Raw genomic sequence first — 27178 nt, 5'->3', positions numbered from 1 at the left:
TAAAGCTAAATACTTACCTGTAAAATAAACCCTAATATAGCTACAATATAAATAATAATTATATTGTAGCTATTTTAGGATTAATATTTATTTTACAGGTAACTTTGTATTTATTTTAACCAGGTACAATAGCTATTAAATAGTTAAGAACTATTTAATAGCTAAAATAGTTAAAATAATTACAAAATCACCTGTAAAATAAATCCTAACCTAAGTTACAATTAAACCTAACACTACACTATCAATAAATAAATTAAATAAAATACCTACAATTATCTACAATTAAACCTAACACTACACTATCAATAAATTAATTAAATACAATATCTACAAATAAATACAATGAAATAAACTAACTAAAGTAAAAAAATAAAAAAGAACTAAGTTACAAAAAATAAAAAAATATTTACAAACATTAGAATAATATTACAACAATTTTAAACTAATTACACCTACTCTAAGCCCCCTAATAAAATAACAAAGCCCCCCAAAATAAAAAAATGCCCTACCCTATTCTAAATTAAAAAAGTTCAAAGCTCTTTTACCTTACCAGCCCTGAACAGGGCCCTTTGCGGGGCATGCCCCAAAGAATTCAGCTCTTTTGCTTGTAAAAAAAAACATACAATACCCCCAACATTACAACCCACCACCCACATACCCCTAATCTAACCCAAACCCCCCTTAAATAAACCTAACACTAAGCCCCTGAAGATCTTCCTACCTTGTCTTCACCATGCCAGGTTCACCGATCGGTCCAGAGTCTTGAGCCAAGCCCAAGCGGGGGGCTGAAGAGTGACGTCCATCCTCAGGCTGAAGTCTGGATCCAAGCGGCGGCTGAAGAAATCCATCATCGGGCTGAAGTCGGAAGTCCATCATCGGGATGAAGTCTTCTATCAAGCCACATCTTCAATCTTCTTTCTTCTGGAGCGGAGCGGAGCCATCTTCTTTCCAACCGACGCGGATCCAACCTCTTCAACTGACGCCTACTCGCCGAATGAAGGTTCCTTTAAGGGACGTCATCCAAGATGGCGTCCCTCGAATTCCGATTGGCTGATAGGATTCTATCAGCCAATCGGAATTAAGGTAGGAAAATTCTGATTGGCTGATGGAATCAGCCAATCAGAATCAAGTTCAATCCGATTGGCTGATCCAATCAGCCAATCAGATTGAGCTTGCATTCTATTGGCTGTTCCGTTAGTTTACCTGTGGACGACAGGTAAAATATACGTGTGTCACTTGTATGCTGCATCGTATATGTGTGACTAAAAATTGGCGACGCTAGGTTTTGCACACGACGCCGCATATGTGATCGGGCCCCATGTGTCTAACTCCTGCAAATGGGGTTAAACACATAGTAAAAGTACTGCTCAGGACATGCTATTTGCCCAGTACTACATGTCCTGAGCGGAGGGTTTAACCCCTTAACGACCAGCGCCGTACCCTTAAGGACCAGCGTTGTCCTGGGCCTCTCTCTGCTGCGATCTTGCTAAAATAAGCGAGTGGCGCAGTGCAGAAATAGACGGGCAGAGTTACCGATGCAGAGAAGGCCACTTTGTGGCCCTCTCTGCATCGGACACCTGTGGTGCCGATCGTTGGTGGTGTGGGAGGATTAGGAGGGAGGCGGGTGGACGGCCCATCGCTGGAGGGGGGCGGGAGCAGGTAGGTCCGCTATGCTACAGAAAAAAAAAAACAACTGACAGCGGCAGGGTTAGTGAAGGAGGGAGGGTGGAAGTAGGTAGAGGGGTTCCTATGGTGGAGGGGGGATTAGAGGGTAGGGTTATAATTTTGGAGGGGTTAAATGTTTTTGTTTTTTTAACAATAAAAAAATAAAAATTATAGCAAACTGACAGTGCCTAAGATGGCAGAAATCAGTTAGGGGGGGGAGGTTTAGAGAGCTGTTTGGGGGGATTAGGAAGGTTGGGGTGTGTGATGAGAGTGGGAGGTGAAGTCACCAGATGGGGGCATGGCTTATAGCCGTTATAGTCTATGTCACAGTTACTAAGTTAAATGTGTTGTACAAGCTGTTTACTTCTATGCTCTGCAATAAAATAGAGTTGTACCTTCTATGCTGTCTCCTGCATCTCATGACTGTTGGGAAATACAACAGCAAGTACTATACCACATGTATGAACAACACTGATGCTGTAGATGGCGCTGTTCAGTTTAGATTGCTGATTGTTTATATCTGTGATCTTGTTCATTCTTTTATACAGGAAGGAAGTTGTTTTTTTAATCTCTATTGTGTTTTTCCTCCTCTGTGTGTGCTGACTATAGTTTTACAAGTCCTTTGGTATGTTCCAAATATTGCTGATGCATCTGTACAAGTAAAGCCTAATGCAGTTTTCTTTAAAAGCTTCCAGTGTCTTTTTGATACATACACCAACAGGTTATGGGCCCAGACACTGAAGAAAAAGAAACTACAAGTCAGTAAGTGTTGCATCTATGATCCAAGCAAATACTGTGTGAGGAAACAAGAGCTGCATCCAAATTACTGAAAGATGGCAAGTGGTTCAGATGTGAAATATGCAATAGCGAAGTTAAATAATACCAACTACCAGCTGTGGAAGTTTAAGCTTGAAATGCTGTTATCCAAAGATGATTTATGGGAGGTGCTGGAGACAAACAGACCCACTGATAATCCAGGGGAATGGGACAAGAAAAACAGACAAGCAAAAGCAGTTATAAGCCTGTTAGTGGAGGATGATCAACTCATTCACATAAGAAAAGAAAACACAGCTAAAGGTATGTGGACTGCACTACAAAAACTGCATGAGCGTTCAAACTTAAATAGTAAACTATATTTGCTGCGCAAACTATATAAGATGAGGCTGGAAAAAGGCCAGGAAATGTGTGAACATGTGAATGCTATGCTAGAGATTGTGGAACAGCTATGTGCAATTGGAGAAGAAATTAAAGACAATCATATAGTAGCATTGTTATTATGCAGCCTTCCAGAGTCATATAGTGCCCTTATCAATGCTCTAGAAACCAGACCTGAACAAGAACTAACACTAGAATATGCTAAGGGAAAACTAATTGATGAATATAATAGAAGAAAGGAAAACATGCATAGTGAAGAAAATGAGAGATCAGAGGTAGCTCTGAAGGCGCAAGAAGGCACAAAACAAAACAGAGAAACCAGAGTGTGTTTTCGCTGCAAAAAGGTCGGTCACCTGAAAAAGAACTGCTCAATCTGGAAATCTGAGCAGCGAAGGTTAGAACCACCTACAAGAGAGAGAGCTAAGGCAGCCACAAAGCAAACTGCAGCTGCATCATGGAGCGGCAGCTTTAAAGTGACTCAGAATAGTACACCACACGGATGGTGCATTTACTCAGGGGCAACTAGTCACATGACAAGTGACGAGACATTCTTCACAGAAATTGATTTCAATACTAAAGATAAAGTCTTCCTAGCAAATGGGAAAAGTATTACAGCTGAAGGTAATGGTCAAGGGTTCCTGACTTGCATCACACCATCAGGAGGTAAGCAAAGCATTCTAGTAAAGAATGTTCTGTACGTCCCAAGTTTAGAAGGAAGCCTCCTATCAGTGAAAACTCTTGCTAACAATGGACTCACAGTTCAGTTCCAAGGCAATGAATGCACAATTCGAAACAGGAAACAAATCCTAGCAAAAGGAAGATTGAACGAACACCTGTACAAACTTATCACTGAAAGGAAGCAAGCCAAAACAGCCATTCATAATCCACACAACAAATGTATCCACCTGTGGCACAGGCGATTAGGGCATCGAAACCCAGAGGCCATAAAGGAACTTGCAAAGGAAGGTTTATCAGAAGACATGATAATTTTGCCTTGTGACATGCTCATGAAGTGCACATGTTGTATCAAAGCAAAGGCCACACGTACCCCACTTCCACAAGCCAGTCAAAGAAAAACCACTCACCCCATGGAACTCATACACAGTGACGTGTGTGGACCAATGAAAACCCCCACACCCGGCGGGAACAGATATTTACTGACTTTCATTGACGATTATTCCAGGTACACAACAACATATCTGATGAAGCACAAAAGTGAGACATCAGAGAAACTTCAAGAATTTATAGCTACATTCAGCAATAAATTTCAACGGAAACCAGGAATAATACGTACCGACAACGGAGGGGAATATATGAGTAAGGAAGTGGAGTCATACATGAAGAAACAAGGCATTATACACCAAACGACTGTACCATACACTCCTGAGCAAAATGGTGTTGCAGAAAGGAAAAATCGCACCCTCATAGAAATGGCAAGATGCATGCTTTCAGACGCCAATTTACCTAACCAGTACTGGGGTGAAGCAATAATGACTGCAACATACTTACAGAACAGGCTACCATCAAAAACTATTGAGAGCACCCCATATGAAATGTGGAATGGATCAAAACCTAGTATGGGACATATTAGAGTGTTTGGATGTAAAGCATATGCCCATGTTCCAAGTGAGAAACGCTCCAAATTAGAGAACACAGCCATAGAAGGCATTCTTATGGGCTACAGTGAACAAAGTAAAGGCTATAGAATTCTTCATCCAAAGACCAACAAGATCACAATAATTTTGCCTTGTGACATGCTCATGAAGTGCACATGTTGAATCAAAGCAAAGGCCACACGTACCCCACTTCCACAAGCCAGTCAAAGAAAAACCACTCACCCCATGGAACTCATACACAGTGACGTGTGTGGACCAATGAAAACCCCCACACCCGGCGGGAACAGATATTTACTGACTTTCATTGATGATTATTCCAGGTACACAACAACATATCTGATGAAGCACAAAAGTGAGACATCAGAGAAACTTCAAGAATTTATAGCTACATTCAGCAATAAATTTCAACGGAAACCAGGAATAATACGTACCGACAACGGAGGGGAATATATGAGTAAGGAAGTGGAGTCATACATGAAGAAACAAGGCATTATACACCAAACGACTGTACCATACACTCCTGAGCAAAATGGTGTTGCAGAAAGGAAAAATCGCACCCTCATAGAAATGGCAAGATGCATGCTTTCAGACGCCAATTTACCTAACCAGTACTGGGGTGAAGCAATAATGACTGCAACATACTTACAGAACAGGCTACCATCAAAAACTATTGAGAGCACCCCATATGAAATGTGGAATGGATCAAAACCTAGTATGGGACATATTAGAGTGTTTGGATGTAAAGCATATGCCCATGTTCCAAGTGAGAAACGCTCCAAATTAGAGAACACAGCCATAGAAGGCATTCTTATGGGCTACAGTGAACAAAGTAAAGGCTATAGAATTCTTCATCCAAAGACCAACAAGATCACAATAAGCCGCAGTGTTTATTTTGATGAAAGTCAAACATCAGAAAAAATGTCCCTCGAAAGCCATAAAGAGAACCTCTCCACTGAATCAGCAAGAGATGCTGACCAAAGTGAAGCTGTACAGGAGACAGAGCAAGAAGTGGAGCTCACAATAGAAAAAACAGCTACTCACAAACCAATAGAACCCACTGAACAACCAGAAATCAGAAAATCAACTCCGGTGACGAAAGGTATACCACCCCGCAAGCTGTCATACATCGCTAAGACACATGAAACACTCGAACCAACATCCTGGGAAGATATTGAAAAATTGCCAAAAAGGGAAGCCAACCAATGGAGAAAAGCAGCCGAAGAAGAAATAAAATCACTTCAGGAAAACAAAACCTGGACACTCACTGAGCTCCCCCCCCCGGTCGCAAAGCTATAGGAAGCAAATGGACTTTTAAAGTAAAATACGATGCAGAAGGAAATATCCACAGATACAAGGCAAGATTAGTTGCAAAGGGATATTCACAGAAATTTGGAGAAGATTATGATGAAACTTTTGCTCCAGTTGTAAAACACTCCACCATCAGAGCGCTCCTTAGCATTGCAGCCGGAAAGGGAATGCAAGTGAGGCACCTGGACGTCAAAACTGCTTTCCTATATGGAGACATCAAAGAGGATCTCTACATGGAACAGCCACCTGGATTTGAGAGGGAACCGAACCTTGTATGCAAACTTCAAAAGAGCATCTATGGACTAAAGCAAGCTGCGAGAATGTGGAATGAAAAAGTGAATGAAGTACTCATGAAACAAGGATTCTCAAGAAGCAAAGCAGATCCATGTCTATATTCAAGGCATCAAGAAAACAAATGGATATACATCCTAATTTATGTTGATGACATCATAACTTGTTTTGAACAAGAAGGGGACTGTGACCAAATAGTTCATATATTAAAACAGAACTTTGAGATTAAAGAACTAGGGAACATCACTTATTATTTAGGAATCCAAATAGAAAGGGAAGAGGATGGAAGCTATCTTCTTAACCAAAGTCAGAAAATTACAGAAATATTAGAGCAATTTCACATGCAAGATGCAAAAGAGGTGAAAACACCTATGGAACCAGATTACCTGAAAAACAACGGAATAGAAAACTTGTTGCCCAATAACGACAATTACCGCAGGGCAATTGGAAAATTGCTATACATTGCCACCGTGACAAGACCAGACATTGCCGCAGCAATAGGTATACTCTGTAGAAAAGTTGCGACACCATGTCATCGCGACTGGAATGCAGTAAAGAGGGTGATACAGTACCTAAAAGGAACAATTCGGATGAAGCTGCGACTGCCAGCAACATCAAACCCAAAACTTATTGGATATGTTGATGCTGATTGGGCCGGAGATACCACTGACCGCAAATCTACAAGTGGTTACATCTTCCAGTATGGAGAAGGAACAATAAGTTGGTCCAGTCGAAAACAAGCGACTGTTGCACTCTCTTCAACGGAAGCAGAATATATAGCAGCAGCACATGCATGTCAAGAAGCAATTTGGATTTGTCAACTTTTTCAAGACATGGGACTGGATGTGTCTAAACCCATACCAATTCTTGAAGACAACCAAGGGTGTATAAAGTTGACACAATCAGAAAGAGTGAATCCTCGAACCAAGCACATTGATGTAAAATATCATTTACTCAGGGACATGCAAGAACAAGGTATTATTGACATTCAATACTGCCCATCGGAAGAGATGACTGCAGACGCACTCACAAAGCAGTTGCCAAAGGAACGGCATTGTTTTCTTCAAAAGAAACTGAATGTTATCTAATTATGTACATGCCGTTGAGAAGGGGTGTTGGGAAATACAACAGCATGTACTATACCACATGTATGAACAACACTGATGCTGTAGATGGCGCTGTTCAGTTTAGATTGCTGATTGTTTATATCTGTGATCTTGTTCATTCTTTTATACAGGAAGGAAGTTGTTTTTTTAATCTCTATTGTGTTTTTCCTCCTCTGTGTGTGCTGACTATAGTTTTACAAGTCCTTTGGTATGTTCCAAATATTGCTGATGCATCTGTACAAGTAAAGCCTAATGCAGTTTTCTTTAAAAGCTTCCAGTGTCTTTTTGATACATACACCAACAATGACATGGTGTCAGAAGTACTTGCCTGCGCTTCTGTTTCCTGAGTAATGACAATGTCGAAGTTTACCCCACCTGAGCCTTCTGATTTCTCTCAGCCTGCAGCTTAGCCCACATGGTGGCAGCGGTTTCAACGCTTCAGGATTGCTTCCAAGCTGGACAAGGAGAGTGCTGAAGTACAAGTTAATTCTCTTTTATACTCTATGGAGAATGATGTGGAGCTCATGTTTAATGCCTTTACATTCCAAGAAGTGGAAGAATTTAAAGGCATTAAACATGGGCTCCACATCACTTTGTGCCAAAACGAAATGTGATTCATGAGAGGGCTTGTTTTCACAAATGTGGGAGAATGTATGGAGTCATTTGTGTGCAGCATGTGTGAACTAGCTGAATTCTGTGAGTTTGGTGTTACTAAAGAAGAGCAAATCAGAGACAGAATAGTCATAGGAATTGCAGATGCTGAGATCTCACTAAAGCTACAGTTGGAGGCTGAATTAACGTTAGATGGGGCTATTAGGATGGCCCGCCAGAGTGAACTGATGAAAAAGCAAAGTGCTGATCTGAGGTCTGAGAGTATTGTGTATGAAGTGCAGCAGTTCAGGAAATCTGCAGGTGAAAGGCACAGTGTGAGCGGTAGACCAAGAGCAACAGATAGGCACAGAAGCGGATGGGTGCAGCAGGCTCACTAAACACGTTGTAAGCGTACCCATGATCAGCATGTCATATGCCCAGCTAAAGATAAAAGATGTAGAAAGTGTAACTGAATGGGCCATTTTGAAGTGGCGTGTAAAACTGAATACATTAAGGAGATGCAGGTGGATAGTGACCAGGAGGGTCAAGAAGTGTTTTTTGTAGGGTCTGTTGTTGAACGGTCTGGTTCAGACGAAGATTGGTGGGTTACTCTTACTGTAATGGGAGCCAAGGTAGCCTTCAAGATTAACACGGGAGCAGACATCACTGTAATGTTCCTTGCAGCATTCATAAAACTGCCTCGACAGCCTCAACTGGCGAAAGTTACAACAAAAGTTCATAGTACTGGTGGCCGCATTGATTGTGCAGGGAAATTTCTTGCCAGCTGTGAGTACAAGCAGAGGAAATTCACCATGTGGGTACACGTAAATAGAGGTCAGTGTTTTAACAACCTATTGAGCAGGAAAGCAGTCTGTGGTTTGTTCCTTGTCGCCAGAGTGAATGAGATTTCGGAAGACATGTTCGGTGAATTGGGCCTACTGAATTGCAACCCAGTCCGAATATCACTTAAAAGTGATGCAGTCCCATACAGCTTTACCACTCCTCGTAGAATTCTGTTCCCGCTCATGCCTCAAGTGGAGAAGGAACTTCTGCGTATGAAGAATATGGGAGTTATTAAAGAAGTTGTTGAAGCAACTGACTGGTGTGCCCCAATTGTGCCTGTTGCAAAGAAAAACAGGAAGGTACGCATCTGCGTAGATTTGAAAAGACTCAATGAGGCGGTGAAGAGCGAGAGAGATATGTGCTGCTGACGCTTGAAGACATCGCTCCGAAACTGTCTGGGGCGAAGGTCTTCTCTACACTGGATGCTTCCAGTGGCTTCTGGCAGATACCTCTAGATCCACAGTGCCGCAAACTGACTACCTTCATTACACTGGTATGTCGGTTTTGCTTCTGCAGACTCCCCTTTAGGATATCCTCTGCTCCTGAAATCTTTCAAAGAGATATGAGTTCCCTCTTAAGGGACCACAAGGGCACGGCAATCGTCATGGACAGCATTTTAGTGTATGGGTATACATTGGAAGAACATGATCAGCGATTGAGCTGTGTGCTGCAGACCATTAGAGAGTCTGGACTGAAATTTAATAAAGAGAAATGCCATTTTAGAAAATCTAAGTTATGTTACTTTGGACAAATCATCGATGGAGATGGCATCAAGCTGTATCCTGATAAAATCCTTGCTATTGAACAGATGAAAAGTCCTTCTGATGTACACGAGCTGAGACAAATATTGGGCCTTGTGAATTATGTGGGCAGGTTCCTTCCAGATTTATCCACAGTACTACACCCTATCACAGAGTTGTTGAAGAAAGATGTTGCCTGGGTCTGTGGTCCACCACAGGAAGAAGCTTTTGTACAAGAATAGTCCTTGCTGGGGTCTGCCCCAGTGTTAGGGTTCTACGACCCTTCTAAAAAGACTGTGGTTATTGCTGATGCGAGCAGTTATGGGCTAGGGGCCACCCTCCTGCAGCTGAATGAGAACAAACTACAGCCCATTGCCTACTGTTTCCGTACACTGACGGCTGCTGAGTCGAAATACGCCCAAATTGAGAAAGAGTGCCTGGCTGCAGTTTGGGCCTGTGAGTGCTTCCAGTGTTACCTAGTGGGTTTAAAGAAATTTAGTCTGGAGACTGACCATAAAATGCTAGTCCATCTAATCAACTCCTATGATATTGACAAAACACCCCTAAGATGCCAGAGACTTCAGATGAGGCTGCTCAGGTTCAACGTTCAGGCAGTGCATATGAAACAACTGGTAGTGGCAGATATACTTTCCAGGCTCCCACTGGCTGCTGTAGAAGAATCTTCCACGGAATCAGATGTGAAAGTGTATGTGGATTCAGTTCTGGCATCCAAATCCATTTCATCAGGAAAGCTAGAGCAAATAAGAAAGGAGACAGTTTAGATACAGACCTTCAAGAAGTTATTAAGTACATAAAAGAAGGTTGGCCCGAGAGCCGGGCAGCCTGGATGTCTTAAAGTTCTTACCAGTCAGAGAGGTCACAGCTCACTGAGCTGGATGGGTTAGTGCTGTTCCAAGACCGCATTGTCATTCCTGTTAACATGCGGCAGGAGATATTAAGCAGAATTCATGATTGCCACTTGGTCATTACAAAGGGCACAGAAAGGGCAGCTATGGTGGTATGGTGGCCTGGGATCAGTTCTGATATTGCAAGCCAAGTGTCAAAATGTGCCTTTTGCCGGGAACGCAGGCCTACTCAGAGAAGGGAGCCCTTGATTTGTACCCCGCTGCCTGCAGGCCCATGGCAGAAAATAGCTGTGGATTTGTGCGAACTGCATGGGAAAAAGTACCTAGTCGTGATTGACTACTATTCCAGGTATTTGGAGATTGCACCCTTGAATGAGATCACTAGTCAAGCCGTTATCACTCGTCTCAAGAGCTTTGCTCAGTGGGCATACCAATGGAGTTAGTGAATGATAACAGAATGCAGTTTGCTTTCATGGAGTTCAGTTCTTTCAGCAGTGAATATGATTTAGTCCATTCTACGTCAAGTCCACATTACCCGCAGGCCAATGGAATGGCTGAAAGGGCAGTTCAAACAGCAAAGTTCCTCTTGAAGCAATCTGAGCCGTACCTAGCTCTCTTGGCCTATAGGGCGACTCCCATCCAAGCCACAGGCTTTAGCCTGGCACAGTTGATGCTAGGACGACACTACACTACCCTCTGTTGGTGTTTTCCAGCCAGCCCGCTCTGTTCCTCTGGACGAGGTCCTTAGGAGGGATGAAGAGGCAAAAAGGGGCTACCGATTCTTCTATGACAGAAAACACTCTGTGAGGCCCTTGCAGGAGTGGAATGTGGGCCAAAATGTCAGAGTTAAGCTGGATGATGAGATGAAATGGAAGACACCAGCTACGGTAATAGGACGCTCTCCAGAACCAAGGTCTTATGAAGTCCTTACTGAAGGAGGGACAGTCACATGTCGAAATAGAAGACATCTTCAGCCAGTACCTGAGAGTTTTGGACTGTATGCCTCAGAGCCACAGCCGGTGGGATCCCCTGTTTTAAAAGGGGTACCTTCACCCCAGCAAGATCACAGTGGGGATACTTATTTGCTTCAAGAAGACTCTTAATCACCTTCTTCTGTATCAGAGGACAGTTCATGTAAAATGACATCAAGTGGAAGTGTTGTAAAACTTCCAGCCCACTACCGGGATTTGCACTGTAGTTAGAGCAGTGACCAGAAGAATGGGCAGAATAATCCCATGGTCACTGTGGGCTAGGGTAGACTACCCTGATGTTCAAGTCAGGATTTCTTGTTGTTCATATATATTCTCTTTACCTTGTTATTTGTTGTACACTAAACAAAACTATTTTTGGATGCTTCTTGTATACCTTGTTATTTGTTGTACTCTAAAAAAATGTATGCTTTGTCCTTTAAAAATGCTTTGTCCTTTAAAAAAGCGGAAGATGTGATGAAAGTGGGAGGTGATGTCACCGGATGGGGGCGTGGCTTATAGCCGTTATAGTCTATGTCACAGTTACTAAGTTAGATGTGTTTTACAAGCTGTTTACTTCTATGCTCTGCAATAAAATAGCGTTGTACCTTCTATGCTGTGTCCTGCATCTCATGACAGGGGGTAAGGGGGGATCCTACACTGCAGGAAATAGAAAAAACAAAAAAACAAAAAAACTTTCTGCCAATACTTAAGATGGGGGTTACCATTGGGGGTGGGGGAGAAAATAGAGCTGTTTAAGAGGGATAAGGTAGGTATCAGGGGGTGGGAAGTGTCAGGTGGGAGGGTAATCTCTACACTAAAGCTAAAATTAACCTTACAAGCTACCTGATTAACCCCATCACTGCTGGGAATAATAAAAATGTGGTGCATAGCTGCAATTAGCAGTCTTCTAATTACCAAAAAGCAATGGCAAAGCCATATATGTCTGCTATTTCTGAACAAAGGGGATCCCAGATACAACCATTTGTGCCATGATTGCACAAGTTGTTTGTAAATAATTTCAGTGAGAAACCTAAAGTTTTTTAAAAAGTTAACAATTTTTTTTATTTGATCACATTTGGCGGTGAAATGGTGGCATGAAATATACCAAAATGGGCCTAGATCAATACTTTGGGTTGTCTACTAAAAAATATATATAGTTTTGATAGGTATATATAAAAAAGGCTCTATTTCTGTTTAAATGTAGTGATGGGAAAAATGCTAAAAATGCTCTGGTCTTTTGGGGAAGTTATAGGGGCCCATTTATCAAGCTCCGGATGGAGCTTGAGGGCCTGTGTTCGAGCCTTCAGACTCGCCAGAAACAGCAGTTATGAAGCAGGGGTCTAAAAAGCTCTGAGCAGGCAGACAGAGATCACCGGAACTCAACCCGATCGAGTACGATCGGGTTGATTGACACCCCCTGCTGGCGGCCGATTGTCCGCGAGTCTGCAGGGGGCGGCGTTGCACCAGCAGCTCATTGCTGGTGCAATGCTGAATATGGAGAGCGTATTGCTCTCCGCATTCAGCGAGGTCTGGCAGACTTCCTCCGCACTGCTGGATCAGGTCCACCAGACCTTTGATAAATATCCCCCTTAGTCTGAAATGCTCGCTTCTAACCCATTGAGTTGTAGCTTTACTAGTGATAACATTACAGCCGAGTCATGCAACTAGCACTACTGATTGGATCAGTGGAAGTTTCCACTAGCAGTGCTCTGTGTGTCCCAAGCTGTACTTTAAAGGGACAGTCAACTCAAAAAAAGTTTTATTGTTTAAAAAGATAGATAATCCCTTTATTACCCATTCCCCAGTTTTGCATAGCCAACATGGTTATAGTAATACACTTTTTACCTCTGTGATTACCTTGTATGTAAGCCTTTTCTGACAGCCACCTGATCACATGATTTTTTATTTATTATCTTTTGACTTCCATTTTATCCAATGCTTCTTAACTTCAGTTTCAGGCGAACCTGAAGCTACGGGGGTAGATTGCAGCATCCGCTGCTTGATCATAAATCTACACCTATAATTTTATCACTATAAGTGCCCTTTAAGTATATTTAACTTATTTTACTAAGTCAATTCTTACATTTAATGTATCCGTTGAACAATCCATTTGATAGGTTTTAATATGACCAATGATATGCATAGCTTGTCAACATTTCAGATTTGAACACTATATGACAAGTTTCTCAGTGGCAAACTTTACCTACGTAATAACATCTTCCTATTATACTTTTATACTAGCTGGGAAACACTGCTTGTTTTTTTTGTTTTTTTTTTGCTTTTTATTGAATCTACAATGGGGAACATTTAAAAAGATGCAGGGAATATGACTTTTATTGGGAGAGGCCAGGAAAAGGGTAATGTTAATGAAAGTTGCAGTACTTTGAAATATATTACCAGACACTTGGAAAGGATTTATAAATACAGGGAATGATTCACCACATGGAGAAAACACTTTCTTATAATTGTTGAAAAATAAGAAGAATTATTTATAGCAACCAAATAGAAAGGATCCATCTGGAGTGGGAGGAAGTAACCATCTGTTGTCGGCTGAAAGCTCAGTTTGTGGCTAGTCTTTAATACAATCATTTGAATCAAACAATGGGGTCTTTTTCAATCCATTAGGATAGCAGTGCCAAGTGACTTGCATAGCACATTTCAAATTCAAGGCCATTCCAATGCCTTAGAAGCCATTTTTATTTTTTTGTTTTTTACATTTTTACTCTCACTTTGTTTTCACACTAATAAAAAGTTTCCCGCTTTAATAAAAAATATAAAATATAGTTCAAATACAATCACCAGAATGTTTATTTATGAATGTAATTTGTAATTTTATGAATACTAATTTTAAATTAAAGCAAAATACTAGGACATAATTTCTTTACACACACCATGGATTGATATTATCATTAGAACTCAATAGGCAGTCATCATCATCAGTACTGAATCATTTTCATGGTATACTTTTCTTTGCCACTGCTCTTATAGCTAATGGACTGCAAAGCAATAGAAAAGGGAGTCAAAAAACGCAGAGTTAAATATGAACTTTTCTCAAAATTGTAAATAAATTCGGACCTCCCAACTGTCCCTATTTGCGAGTGAAACGTTTTTGCAGAATATCCCCAAGCCTCGCCCACATTCTGGCCATAGACGCTCACAAACTGCCCAAACATTTCCAATGACTGCCAGATACACCCATTATCCCACCCTCTATCCGCCTGTGACCCTGTCTCCTCCTGACATGATCTCGCCCACAAACATCAACCTCACAAGTCTCTAATACCTAGCCACAAATGTCAGGAAGCATGTCAGTTGGTATGGCAGAATAGCCAGATAACACAAGACCTGATCTTATGTTATAGCCTCTCTGGGATAACAGGAACATAGACACATGAGGATGATGACACATAACAACAACAGCTCCTAAATCAGGAGTGTCTTACTAATTGCAAGCACCACCTGGACACATAAGGGATCATGTTTTAAACATGATAAGAATATTGCATTAACACAGGGATTCTAAAATGTTATTTGCTGCGTCAAATTGTGTTAGTACTGCAAAAAAAAAAATGGTATGGTAACAATCAGAGATAATGTATTTAACACCCAAGGGCACAGAATCAGCGTTTGCAGAAAGAGATACGTTTTGTCATGAGTCACAAGAGATGATTACCCCTGTTTGAGAATTTTACAGATATAATATACAGTACAACAACACATCTCATGTTTGCCAGCATTTAAAAATTATTATAACTAAGACATAAACCTTGTGCATAGTTTATAGCTTTATTTAAAAAAGTGTAGTGGCAGGGACACTAAATATCTCAACTTAGTCAACAAACCAGTAAGGATGCTAACAACAAGGAGTAGTATCCAGCAACAAAATGGTTCTATTTGGTCAAGCAATACACATATTCTATTGCCTATTATAAAACCCATATGGACTCATGTTATTATATATGGGTGTACTTCAGCATAAGAATTAGTCAGGAGTAGCAAGAGTTAATGCCCATGTGGAGACAGTCGGCATTAGGGAAAGAGGAGGTTGCTATGGGGAGCAGGGACTGAGATCTGGTGATAATGGTATGTGCAATAAGTCCCTGTGGCACTAGCCAAGCTGTTGTACACCCAGCTCCACATCTGCACCTAGATGCTTTATTATCTGCTCAGAAATATGAGTAGCAGTGCTGAAGGTTAAAGGGACAGACTACTTCAATTTTTTTATTGTTTAAAAAGATAGATAATCCCTTTATTACCCATTCCCCAGTTTTCAGGGGCGTAACTAGAAACCACAGGGCCCAGGTGCAAGAATCTAAGAAGGACCCCCCACCCCCCCCAAAAAAATGTGAATTTGATACATCTTTTTTTTTTTCAACATAATAATGTCAAAATTAAACTTTCATGTTTTAGACAAAGCATGCAATTTTAAACAAATTTCTAATTTACATCTATTATCTAATTTGATTTGTTCTCTTGGTGTCCTTTATTGAAAAGACTCAGAAGCACTGCTGGAACCTATGTTCTGATTGGTGGCTGTGCATATAGATCTATAGTCATTGGCTCACCCAATGTGTTCATTGAGCTCACAGTAGTGCATTGCTGCTGCTTCTCTCTCTCTCTGTCTCTGTCTCTCTGTCTCTCTCTCTGTCTCTCTCTGTGTCTCGCTCTCTGTCTCTCTCTGTGTCTCTCTCTCTCTCTCTCTCTCTCTTTCTCTCATGTACAATAATCCCCCATTACAAAAGAACTGGAGCTATAAAAAGAAAAGTAATATCATTCAGAGCCCCTCTTTAAGATGAGTACTTGTCTTGATGCATCAGGCTGTAAAATTAGCTGTGATCGAGGGCTCATTTTATCTCAGTGTAGGGTTCTAATGTGGTTCTGTAACTAGTTAGACCCACTGCACAGGGAGGGAAAATGCCCAGCTCCAGGATAATCCGCTTCCCCTTTTCTTGTTTAAAGCAATAGATATAGCAATATCCAGCCCTGTAATGGGCATAAACAATATATTATAGCAACTGCATGACTACTGCACAGAGGGATAACTAGACTGTATGCAAAGGGAAGGGGAAGATTCACAGATGCCCATGAATTATAATAATTGTAATTATTATAAATAATATTTGTTTGTATACATCAGGATGCCTAATTGCCTATTAATGTATCCTAGCGCTCAACTGTCATATTTTAGTGTTGTGTATTTAGTATTAATAATACAAATTCTGAATTATCTCATATATATATACACACACATATATATATATATATATATATATAAATATTTATAGTCAAACACTTTAGACTGTAGTCAGTTATACGTATGGAAGGATTTAACTTTATCTAAGTGCTGTTTGACAAGGAGAAAGACGGAGGTGAATATGGTTACATTTATCCCAAACTATAAATCTAATGTTCCCTGCCCTGTCACTGGCAAATGTTATTCCACTACCGAACTCCACTTGCTGGAACCAGTAGCTCAGCTGCACCAAATGAAGGTGGTGCTGTCCCGCTCACACTTCGTTTTAGTGAGGGCACCTAGGCTCACTAGAGTACCTACATGCTGTGCCCTGTCTTCCCTATTGCACCCTGGCCAGTTCCTGCCTCCTGCACATAATGAGCACAGCCTGGGGTATAATGAGACCGGGAGTGGCCACCTCTGCCAGAAGCCCCAGCCTGGGACTACTACTGGGGGTCACAATACAAGATCATGAATGCTCTATAACTTTACTACATCATGAGGGAAGCCAACCAATGGCGTAGCGGCTGCTGAGAGTTATGGACCAATTGGGACCGGGAAGGTTATGTGAGTGGCATTAAGGGAGGCATACAGGGAGCTGGACCAGGAATGAAGTTGTACTACTAAGTATAGATCAGACTGAGACTTGAAGAAGTTAATGGGCTTCCTCGACTTACAAATACTCATTGTATATTGAACTTCAGCTACTGCGATGAATCTTGTGAGAGCGGAGTTATGGGGTCGCACTCGCAATGATGACCAAGTAGATAGCTAGGTTTAGCAATGCAATGCACTGACTTAACTCTTCCTTCCACTTCACAGTCCCTGGGAGGTTACTGCTGCATTCGCGTAGACAGCTCCTGCCTCCTTTACCGCTCAGCAGCAAATGTTTCAGAGCGTTGCCATGGTAACCCGAGGCAACGCTCTGATTTAATACTGTTAGTGTGCACTGCGCATCCCACGCAGCCGCTGAAAAAAAAGTTTGTTGGAAAAAAAAAATCTTGGGAAAAAAAAAGTTTGTTGAAATAACAAAATGATTGTTGTGCTGAAGCTGGGGCCCCCCTGAGGGTTAGACTTGCCGGGCCCAGTCGCAGTTGCTAATTCTGCACCACCGGTAGTTCTGCCCCTGCCAGTTTTGTATAATCAAAACTGTTATATTAATACACTTTTTACCTCTGTGATTACCATATATCTAAGCCTCTGCACAGACTGCCCCCTTATCCCAGTGCTATTTACAGACTTGCATTTTAGCCAATCAGTTCTGACTCATAAATAACTCCACAGGGAGTGAGCACAATGTTATCTATAATGGCACACGTGAACTAGCAGTGTCTTGCTGTGAAAAGCTATACAAATTCACTGAGATAAAGGCAGCCTGCAGGGGCTTAGAAACAGGCAGAAATTTAGAGGTTTAAAGGTTATAAAGTATATTAATATAATAATGTTGAATGTGCAAAGCTGGAAAATGGGTGGTAAAGGCGTTATCTATCTTTTTAAACAATAATTGGCAAAAGAAAAAAGAATGAAAAAAAAATCATCAAAAAAATCATCAAATCCTTACACTGCATCTTTGATACCCTGCATGATGCATAAATTTTTTTTTTATCTCACACATTAGTAAAACTGGTTCATAAAAATGGACAGTATCATTATTGGCAATGAACCAACTTATCCTCAGTCCTGTAATTATATTTGTTAGAAAGATAAGATAAGCACCAGAAGAGAACTGAATCATAGACACCAGAAGAGTCATGACTGGAGTGTTTAGAGACAAGGGGGTGGTTGACCCATGTTTCAAAGCTTGACAATAATGAAGGAGGATCAGTATTACATTACATTTAGATTTGGTTATAAGTGAGTTGGTTGTCATCTTGGAGAATACTGTCTGTGTGGAAAACAGGTAAAAAAGGTTGAGAGAGAATTTCATGAAAGGGAAATCTGTCAAAAGTTTCTGCACAAACCATTTAAGAAGTTTAGGGGCAAGATGTATAGAGCAGTTGAATCTCAAATACTATTTCAAAATTTTGTAAACCTTTGTGCAAGACTACCACGTGACTGACAATATGTGCCCTGTTCAATGCATCCTCTGAGCATTGGTCATTTGTAATTGTGAAATAAGAGAGGGTGTTAGAAACCATTTATTAGCTGTTTTAATGTAATTTTCTAGAAGACACACCAGCAGTGACCCTGTACTTTATCCCCCCCCCCCCCCCAATGTATTGTCAATGACTTGTTATACCAGTTGCAAAGTAATACATGCATGGGATATTGCTCCTTTAGGTTTATTTTGTATTTAAAAAGACAATATATTTCATGCACCAACCTTTTTTTATGGGGGCAGCAATTTTGAAACCTAGGTTTTACTGAGGGAAAGTTGCTGCACATGTGCAAACAGATCAGCACTGGAATGCAGTGAAAGCTAAGCTAGATTTCAACATGGAGGCACCCATGACTAGAGGAAGGTGGGGATTAACTTCTAAACTATACTTCTAAAATATATCTAGTGTTTAATGTCCCTTTAATTGTTGGATTTATAATACTACTGAAAGGGCTAGATTTATCAAGCAAGGGTCGACAAGGGTGTAAATATTCGCCACTGTCGGCCCCAACTCGCCTCTGAAGGGCAGCAATCCGCTGGCGGAATTCAGCATTGCACACGAGTGCTATTTTGCTCTCACGTGCAATCCCACCCCCTGCTCGCGCACAGCCAATCACGCGCGGGCAGGAGCTGTCAATCTCCCCGGTCAGACAAGACCAGGGAGATTTAAATTCTCCACCTAAAAAGTGGAGAAGAGGGTAGGGAAGCAGTGGTGTGATGACCGATGCTTGATAAATCGTGACTGCAGGTTCTCTTGTAAGGACCTCCAGTCAGAGGGAGGCGATGGGCTTAATAAATCAAGTCCAAAGAGTGAACAATAAAAAATCAATTTTAGAACAGACAATATACTTAACCCCTTAATGACCACAGCACTTTTCCATTTTCTGTCCTTTTGGGACCAAGGCTATTTTTACATTTCTGCGGTGTTTGTGTTTAGCTGTAATTTTCCTCTTACTCATTTACTGTACCCACACATATTATATACCGTTTTTCTCGTCATTAAATGGACTTTCTAAAGATACCATTATTTTTATCATATCTTATAATTTACTGTAAAAAAAAATATAAAATATGAGGAAAAAATTGAAAAAAACCACACTTTTTCTAACTTTGACCCCCAAAATCTGTTACACATCTACAACCACCAAAAAACACTGTGCTAAATAGTTTCTAAATTTTGTCCTGAGTTTAGAAATACCCAATGTTTACATGTTCTTTGCTTTTTTTGTAAGTTATAGGGCCATAAATACAAATAGCACTTTACTATTTCCAAACCATTATTTTTCAAAATTAGCGCTAGTTACATTAGAACACTAATATCTTTCAGGAATCTCTGAATATCCATTGACATGTATATATTTTTTTTTAGTAGACATCCCAAAGTATTCATCTAGGCCCATTTTGGTATATTTCATGCCACCATTTCACCGCCAAATGCGATTAAATACAAAAAATCGTTCACTTTTTTACTAATTTTTTCACAAACTTTTGGTTTCTCACTGAAATTATTTACAAACAGCTTGTGCAATTATGGCTTAAATGGTTGTAAATGCTTCTCTGGGATCCCCTTTGTTCAGAAATAGCAGACGTATATGGCTTTGGCGTTGCTTTTTAGTAATTAGAAGGCTGCTAAATGCCACTGCGCACTACAAGTGTATTATGCCCAGCAGTGAAGGGGTTAATTATGGAACATGTAGGGAGCTTTTAGGGATACTTTTAGTTTTAGTGTAGTGTAGTAGACAACCCCAAGTATTGATCTAGGCCAATTTTGGTATATTTCATGCCACCATTTCACCGCCAAATGTGATCAAATTAAAAAAAAACGTTACATTTTTCACAATTTTAGGTTTCTCACTGAAATCATTTACAAACAGCTTGTGCAATTATGGCACAAATGGTTGTAAATGCTTATCTGGGATCCCCTTTGTTCAGAAATAGCAGACATATATGGCTTTGGCGTTGCTTTTTGGTAATAAGAAGGCCGCCAAATGCCGCTGCATTTCACACGTGTATTATGGCTAGCAGTGAAGGGGTGAATTATGTAGCTTCCAGGGTTAATTTTAGCTTTAGTGTAGAGCTCAGCCTCCCACCTGAAACATGAGACCCCCTGATCCCTCCCAAACAGCTCTCTTCCCTCCCCCACCCCACAATTGTCCCCGCCATCTTAAGTACTGGCAGAAACTCTGCCAGTACTAAAATAAAAGCTATATTTGGGCTTTTTTTTGTTTTTTTTGGGCATATTTACATATGCTGCTGTGTAGGATCCCCCCTTAGTCCCCAACCTCACTGATCCCCCACCAAACAGCTCTTTAACCCTCCCCCTCTGCCTTAATGGGCGCCATCTTGGGTACTGGCAGCTGTCTGCCAGTACCCAGTTTAGCAACAAATGTGCCTTTTTTTTTTTTAAAAAATGCCCTTTTCTGTAGTGTAGCTTCCCCCCCCCCCCCAAGACCAACCCCCCACCCCTTCCTGATCCCTTAGATGTTTATTTCTAAATTTGAAAACATTTTTTTTTTAACTTTTAACAATTTTATTTTTCTGTAGTGTAGCGGTTCCCTCCCGCTCCCACCCCGAGCACGCGCCAGCCCGCCGCCCCCCGTGCACGCGCACGCTCCCGTGCGCGCTCCCGCCTGTTCCGCCCCCGATCCCGCCCCCCTTCCCTCCACTCGGCATATCGATGGCCGCCCACCCGCCTCCCAGACTTGCTCCCACCCACCAACGATACCGGCCACCGATGTCCGGTGCAGAGAGGGCCACAGAGTGGCTCTCTCTGCATCGGATGGCCAAGGGGGGTTATTGCAGGATGCCTCCATATCGAGGCATCACTTCAATAACCGGAAAGCTGCTGGAAGCGAGCAGGATCGCTTCCAGCTGCTTTCCAGACCAAGGACGTACGCCACACGTCCTCGGTCATTAACTGTCTTTTTTTTGAGGACGTGTGGCGTACGTCCTTGGTCATTAAGGGGTTAATGAGCCCGATTTATCAAGCCCTTCGCCTCCCTATGACTACAGAATCTCACAAGAGAACATGCAGTCACGATTAATCAATCAATTCCCTACCCTCTTCTCCACCTCTTAGGTGGAGAATTTCAATCTTCTCGGTCTCGTCTGACCAGGGAGATTGACAGTTCCTGCCCGCACGTGATATAGGGTTTATTAGAGGGACATTTAAATGTCTAAATGTTTGGTAGGTTTAGACTGTCTAGCTGGTGGGGAATCTAGCACACCTGAAGTAAACTTTATCCCAAAGTTTAAAGAGTTATAGTTAGTTGTAGTAGGTGGCGCAAAACAAGTTGCTATTCCCAATGTGTCTTACTGTAAATATGTGTGATAATATGTGGGCTCAATATATGTTAATGTTTTGATGAGTCCTAATTTTATATTCTCTTTTGGAAAAAATGGATGTCGAAACTATTTAAGAAATAAATATGATCCTTTATTTGATTATGGTAAATTTACCCAATAGTAGTGATGCTAAAAGTACAGTTAAACAAAAATTATTACAATTCCTTCAAAGTTTAAAAAATGACACCGGTGTCTCTATGTATAAAAATGTACATAATATATAAAAAATGAATTAAATTAAAATAATAATGTTGAAATCTTATAATTTATACAGTTTTGGGTTTATCACAAGTTGTAATTTCTAACAGAATGTTTGTAGATACAATTTTATAGTGGATAAAACAATAGTTGCTGTATAGTTCATATAGGATACTTTGTTTCAAGTTCAGCTATGCAATTGAGTTTGAGATCTTATCTTAGGCAACTATATATCAAATGTAGAGGTATGTTGGTGCGATTTTTATCACACTATAATATAAGTATACAAATTAGTACCTTGAAGTGTATCTGTTTGATATCACTTTTGTGAGATAATTGCGGTTAAATAAACGCTGCTATGCCAGTGTTTTGATTAAGTTTCAAGATCAAGCTGGTGGCAGTTCTATATGAGCTGCTGGCGGTTAAATAAATGCCGCTTTGGTTTCCTCTTATTAGGTGGGCTTATCTGTTTGCTGCGAGAAAATTCACTTTTATATAAGTGTTTCAGTAGTTGTCGTGGCCGCTCAGTTACCTTATCCTTTGTCGGTCAGTGACCGATCGCGCTCTTAAGGGTTTCTTGGTGGGATCTTCGTTGCGGTTAAGTGCTAACCGTTTGCTGATGTTTTTTAAGTATCTCCGGTTTTTCTATTCTGTGGCTTGTCTGTCGGTCAGTGACCGATCACGATGGTATGGTTGTTGGATAACCTCCTGATGTGGAATTTTTGCGTGCCTTTCCGGTCTGTTGTTCTCAGGTTTCTTAGATGTCGGTCAGTGACCGATCTGGGTGCTGAAATGTGGTTGTTGGGATAAGTAGTAAGTTTGTAGGATAAGTAGAAAAAGGATTTCTAGTTATCAATGTGATCTTTGCGGTTAAATATATGCCGCTTAGTGGGAACTTGAATATTTCAACTGGGTATAGCTGGTATTCACTTTGTCTTCTCAAATCCTGTGCAGGTGTGCTCTGGTATCAACATGTTTCAGCTGGACAGCCTTTTTCAAGATCAGATCAAGATCTTGAAAAAGGCTGTCCAGCCGAAACATGTTGATACCAGAACACACCTGCACAGGATTTGAGAAGACAAAGTGAATACCAGCTATACCCAGTTGAAATATTCAAGTTCCCACTGAGCGGCATATATTTAACCGCAAAGATCACATTGATAACTAGAAATCCTTTTTCTACTTATCCTACAAACTTTCTACTTATCCCAACAACCACATTTCAGCACCCAGATCGGTCACTGACCGACATCTAAGAAACCTGGGAACAACAGACCGGAAAGGCACGCAAAAATTCCACATCAGGAGGTTATCCAACAACCATACCATCATGATCGGTCACTGACCGACAGACAAGCCACAGAATAGAAAAACCGGAGATACTTAAAAAACATCAGCAAACGGTTAGCACTTAACCGCAACGAAGATCCCACCAAGAAACCCTTAAGAGCGCGATCGGTCACTGACCGACAAAGGATAAGGTAACTGAGCGGCCACGACAACTACCGAAACACTTATATAAAAGTGAATTTTCTCGCAGCAAACAGATAAGCCCACCTAATAAGAGGAAACCAAAGCGGCATTTATTTAACCGCCAGCAGCTCATATAGAACTGCCACCAGCTTGATCTTGAAACTTAATCAAAACACTGGCATAGCGGCGTTTATTTAACCGCAATTATCTCACAAAAGTGATATCAAACAGATACACTTCAAGGTACTAATTTGTATACTTATATTATAGTGTGATAAAAATCGCACCAACATACCTCTACATTTGATATATAGTTGCCTAAGATAAGATCTCAAACTCAATTGCATAGCTGAACTTGAAACAAAGTATCCTATATGAACTATACAGCAACTATTGTTTTATCCACTATAAAATTGTATCTACAAACATTCTGTTAGAAATTACAACTTGTGATAAACCCAAAACTGTATAAATTATAAGATTTCAACATTATTATTTTAATTTAATTCATTTTTTATATATTATGTACATTTTTATACATAGAGACACCGGTGTCATTTTTTAAACTTTGAAGGAATTGTAATAATTTTTGTTTAACTGTACTTTTAGCATCACTACTATTGGGTAAATTTACCATAATCAAATAAAGGATCATATTTATTTCTTAAATAGTTTCGACATCCATTTTTTCCAAAAGAGAATATAAAATTAGGACTCATCAAAACATTAACATATATTGAGCCCACATATTATCACACATATTTACAGTAAGACACATTGGGAATAGCAACTTGTTTTGCGCCACCTACTACAACTAACATTTAAATGTCTACACATCCTAATCAACATTTATGGCTTCTAGTGTCATCCCTATACTGAGAAGCACAAGGGTCTGATATTCAACAAAAAATCATAAAATAAAAGCTTGATAACATTGTAGTGAAAAAGTTCATGCTTTAATTTGTTAGAGCGTGAAGTTATGCACTAAGCACCATGGGACTCTGTGTGTTTAACCTTAAAGGGAAACGAAACCCCATTTTTTTCTTTCATTAATTAGAAAGAGTGTGCAATTTTAAACAACATTCTAATTTACTTCTATTATCTAATTTGTTTCATTCTCTTGATATTCTTTCCTGAAAAGCATATCTAGATAGGCTCAGTAGCTGCTGATTGGTGTGTGCACATATATGCCTTGTGTGATTGGCTCACCCATATGCATTGCTATTTCTTCAACAAAGGATATCTAAAAAATAAAACAAATTAGTTAATAGAAGTAAATTTGAATGTTGTTTAAAATTGTATTCTCTAACTGAATCATGAAAGAAAACTTTTGGATTTAGTGTCCCTTTAAGGTGATAGGTGGGGTTGTGTGGCTGACGCTGTTTATTGACTCATCTGCTGCTTCTTGCTTAGGACCAGCAGTTCTCTGTGGCTTCCAACTGGTTCTAGGGTGTGTAATTAACAAAATGACCTGTTGTAAAGAAAAAACAGAGCATGTAATGTTTGTACTACAATGTCTCTTTAAAGGTATATGATACCCATAAGCTGAAACACTTGAAAGTGATGCAGGATAACTGTACAAAGATGACATGAAAATATCATCTGATATTTCACCTCAAAATTTCTTCAGCTCACAACAGTAAGTACACTGTGTACAGTTATACTTTAGCTACTGTCCAGATGCAAGTTGAAAAAAACCAAAACCATACCCAATCTGTCAGGGTGCCAGAAATCAGACTGAGACGAGAAGTGCAAAAAAAATCAGGAACAAGGAGAACAGCAGAGTCAGGAACAAGCCAGGGATCAGGAACCAGGAGGGACAGCCAGGTAATACACAGGAGCTCTCACAAACAGGTCTGAGACAACGCAAGGGCAAAGCATACTGAACAGAGGCCCTTTAAATAATAAGTGATGACATCACAATTCTGAGACTGCATCCTGTCTCACACGGATAATGTAAACCAGTCTGGCCATAAAAGGAAGTGCAGGAAATGAGCAGCATCACACAGTATTCACCAGAGTCAAGCAAGAGAGGTGAGTAAAATGGCTGCCAGCAGCACATGGCAAACAAAACAGGGAAAAAAACCTGACAGTACCCTCCCCTCAACGACCCCTCCCCCACAGGAGGACAAGAGGCTTATTGGGGAAACGGGCATGGAAGGCACAGAGGAGGGCGGGAGCATGAACATCAGAGGAGGGAACCCATGAACGCTCCTCCAGACCGTAGCCCCTCCAGTGAACCAAATACTGTATGCGGCCCCTGGACATATGAGAGTCAATAATGCTCCTGACCTCAAACTCCTCATGGTTGTCAACAAGGATAGGACGGGGACGAGGCAACACAGTGGTAAACCGATTACAAACCAATGGTTTCAAGAGGGAGACATGAAAAACATTGGAGATGCGCATTGCAGGAGGAAGGTCAAGAGCGTAGGCCACAGGATTGACCCGTCGGAGTATTCGAAAAGGACCAACATAACGGGAGCCAGTTTATTGGAAGGCACATGAAGATTCAAGTTGCGGGAGGACAGCCAAACTCTCTCACCAACCTGGTAGGAAGGCGCTGGCAGACGCCTACGATCAGCCTGGAACTTTTGGCGCTGCATAGAACGATGAAGGCAATCCTTAATCTGCACCCACGAGGAACGGAGTTGCCAGAGATGCTCCTCCAAAGCCGGGATACCCTGAGACATGAATAAATCGGGCAACAAGGATGGTTGAAACCCATAATGCGCCATGAACGGGGATAACTTAGAGGAAGCATTAATAGCACTATTACGAGCAAACTCTGCCCAAGGTAACAGTTCAGACCAATTATTGTGGTGATCTGAGACATAGCAATGGAGGAACTGTTCCAGAGCTTGATTAGACCGTTCCGCAGCCCCATTGGATTAAGGGTGATATGCCGAGGAGAAGGAAAGCTGGATCCCCATTTGAGCACAAAAGGAACGCCAAAATCTGGAGACAAACTGGCTACCCCGGTCCGACACTATCTCCTTGGGTAACCCATGTAAATGGAAGACCTCCTGGGCAAAAATTGAAGCAAGCTCCTGAGAGGTAGGCAGCTTCTTCAAGGGAATGCAATGTGACATTTTAGAAAAATGGTCAACCACCATAAAGATAACAGTATTGCCATTGGAAACAGGGAGCTCAACAATGAAGTCCATGGAAAGATGTGTCCAAGGACGCTCACCATTAGCAATAGGTTGAAGAAGACCCACAGGAAGACGTTGAGGAGTCTTATTCTATGCACAAACTGAGCAGGAGGCAACATCAGAATGAATACCTGGCCACCAGAATTGTCGAGTGACAGACCAAATCATTTGGTTCTTGCCTGGGTGACCTGCGGCTTTAGGATAGTGGTAAGTTTGCAAAAGTTTAGTTTGAAGATTCTCAGGAACAAAACACTTACCACTAGGTTTCTCAGGAGGTGCATTGGTTTGTACAGACAGGATCTCCTCCCCCAAGGGAGAAGTCAAATTAGTACTATGGTAGCGAAGATATGGTCAGGAGGTATAACTGGAGTAGGTACAGACTCCTCCTTGGACAGAGGGGAAAATTGTCGAGAGAGGGCATCAGCCCTAACATTCTTACTACCAGGCAGGTAGGAGACCACATAATTAAACCGAGACAAAAATAGCACCCATCTGGCCTGTCGGGGCGACAAACCTTTTGCTTC

Source organism: Bombina bombina, chromosome 1, assembly GCF_027579735.1.
Source record: "Bombina bombina isolate aBomBom1 chromosome 1, aBomBom1.pri, whole genome shotgun sequence".
NCBI lineage: Eukaryota > Metazoa > Chordata > Amphibia > Anura > Bombinatoridae > Bombina > Bombina bombina.
Note: the sequence above shows the minus strand (reverse complement) of the source record.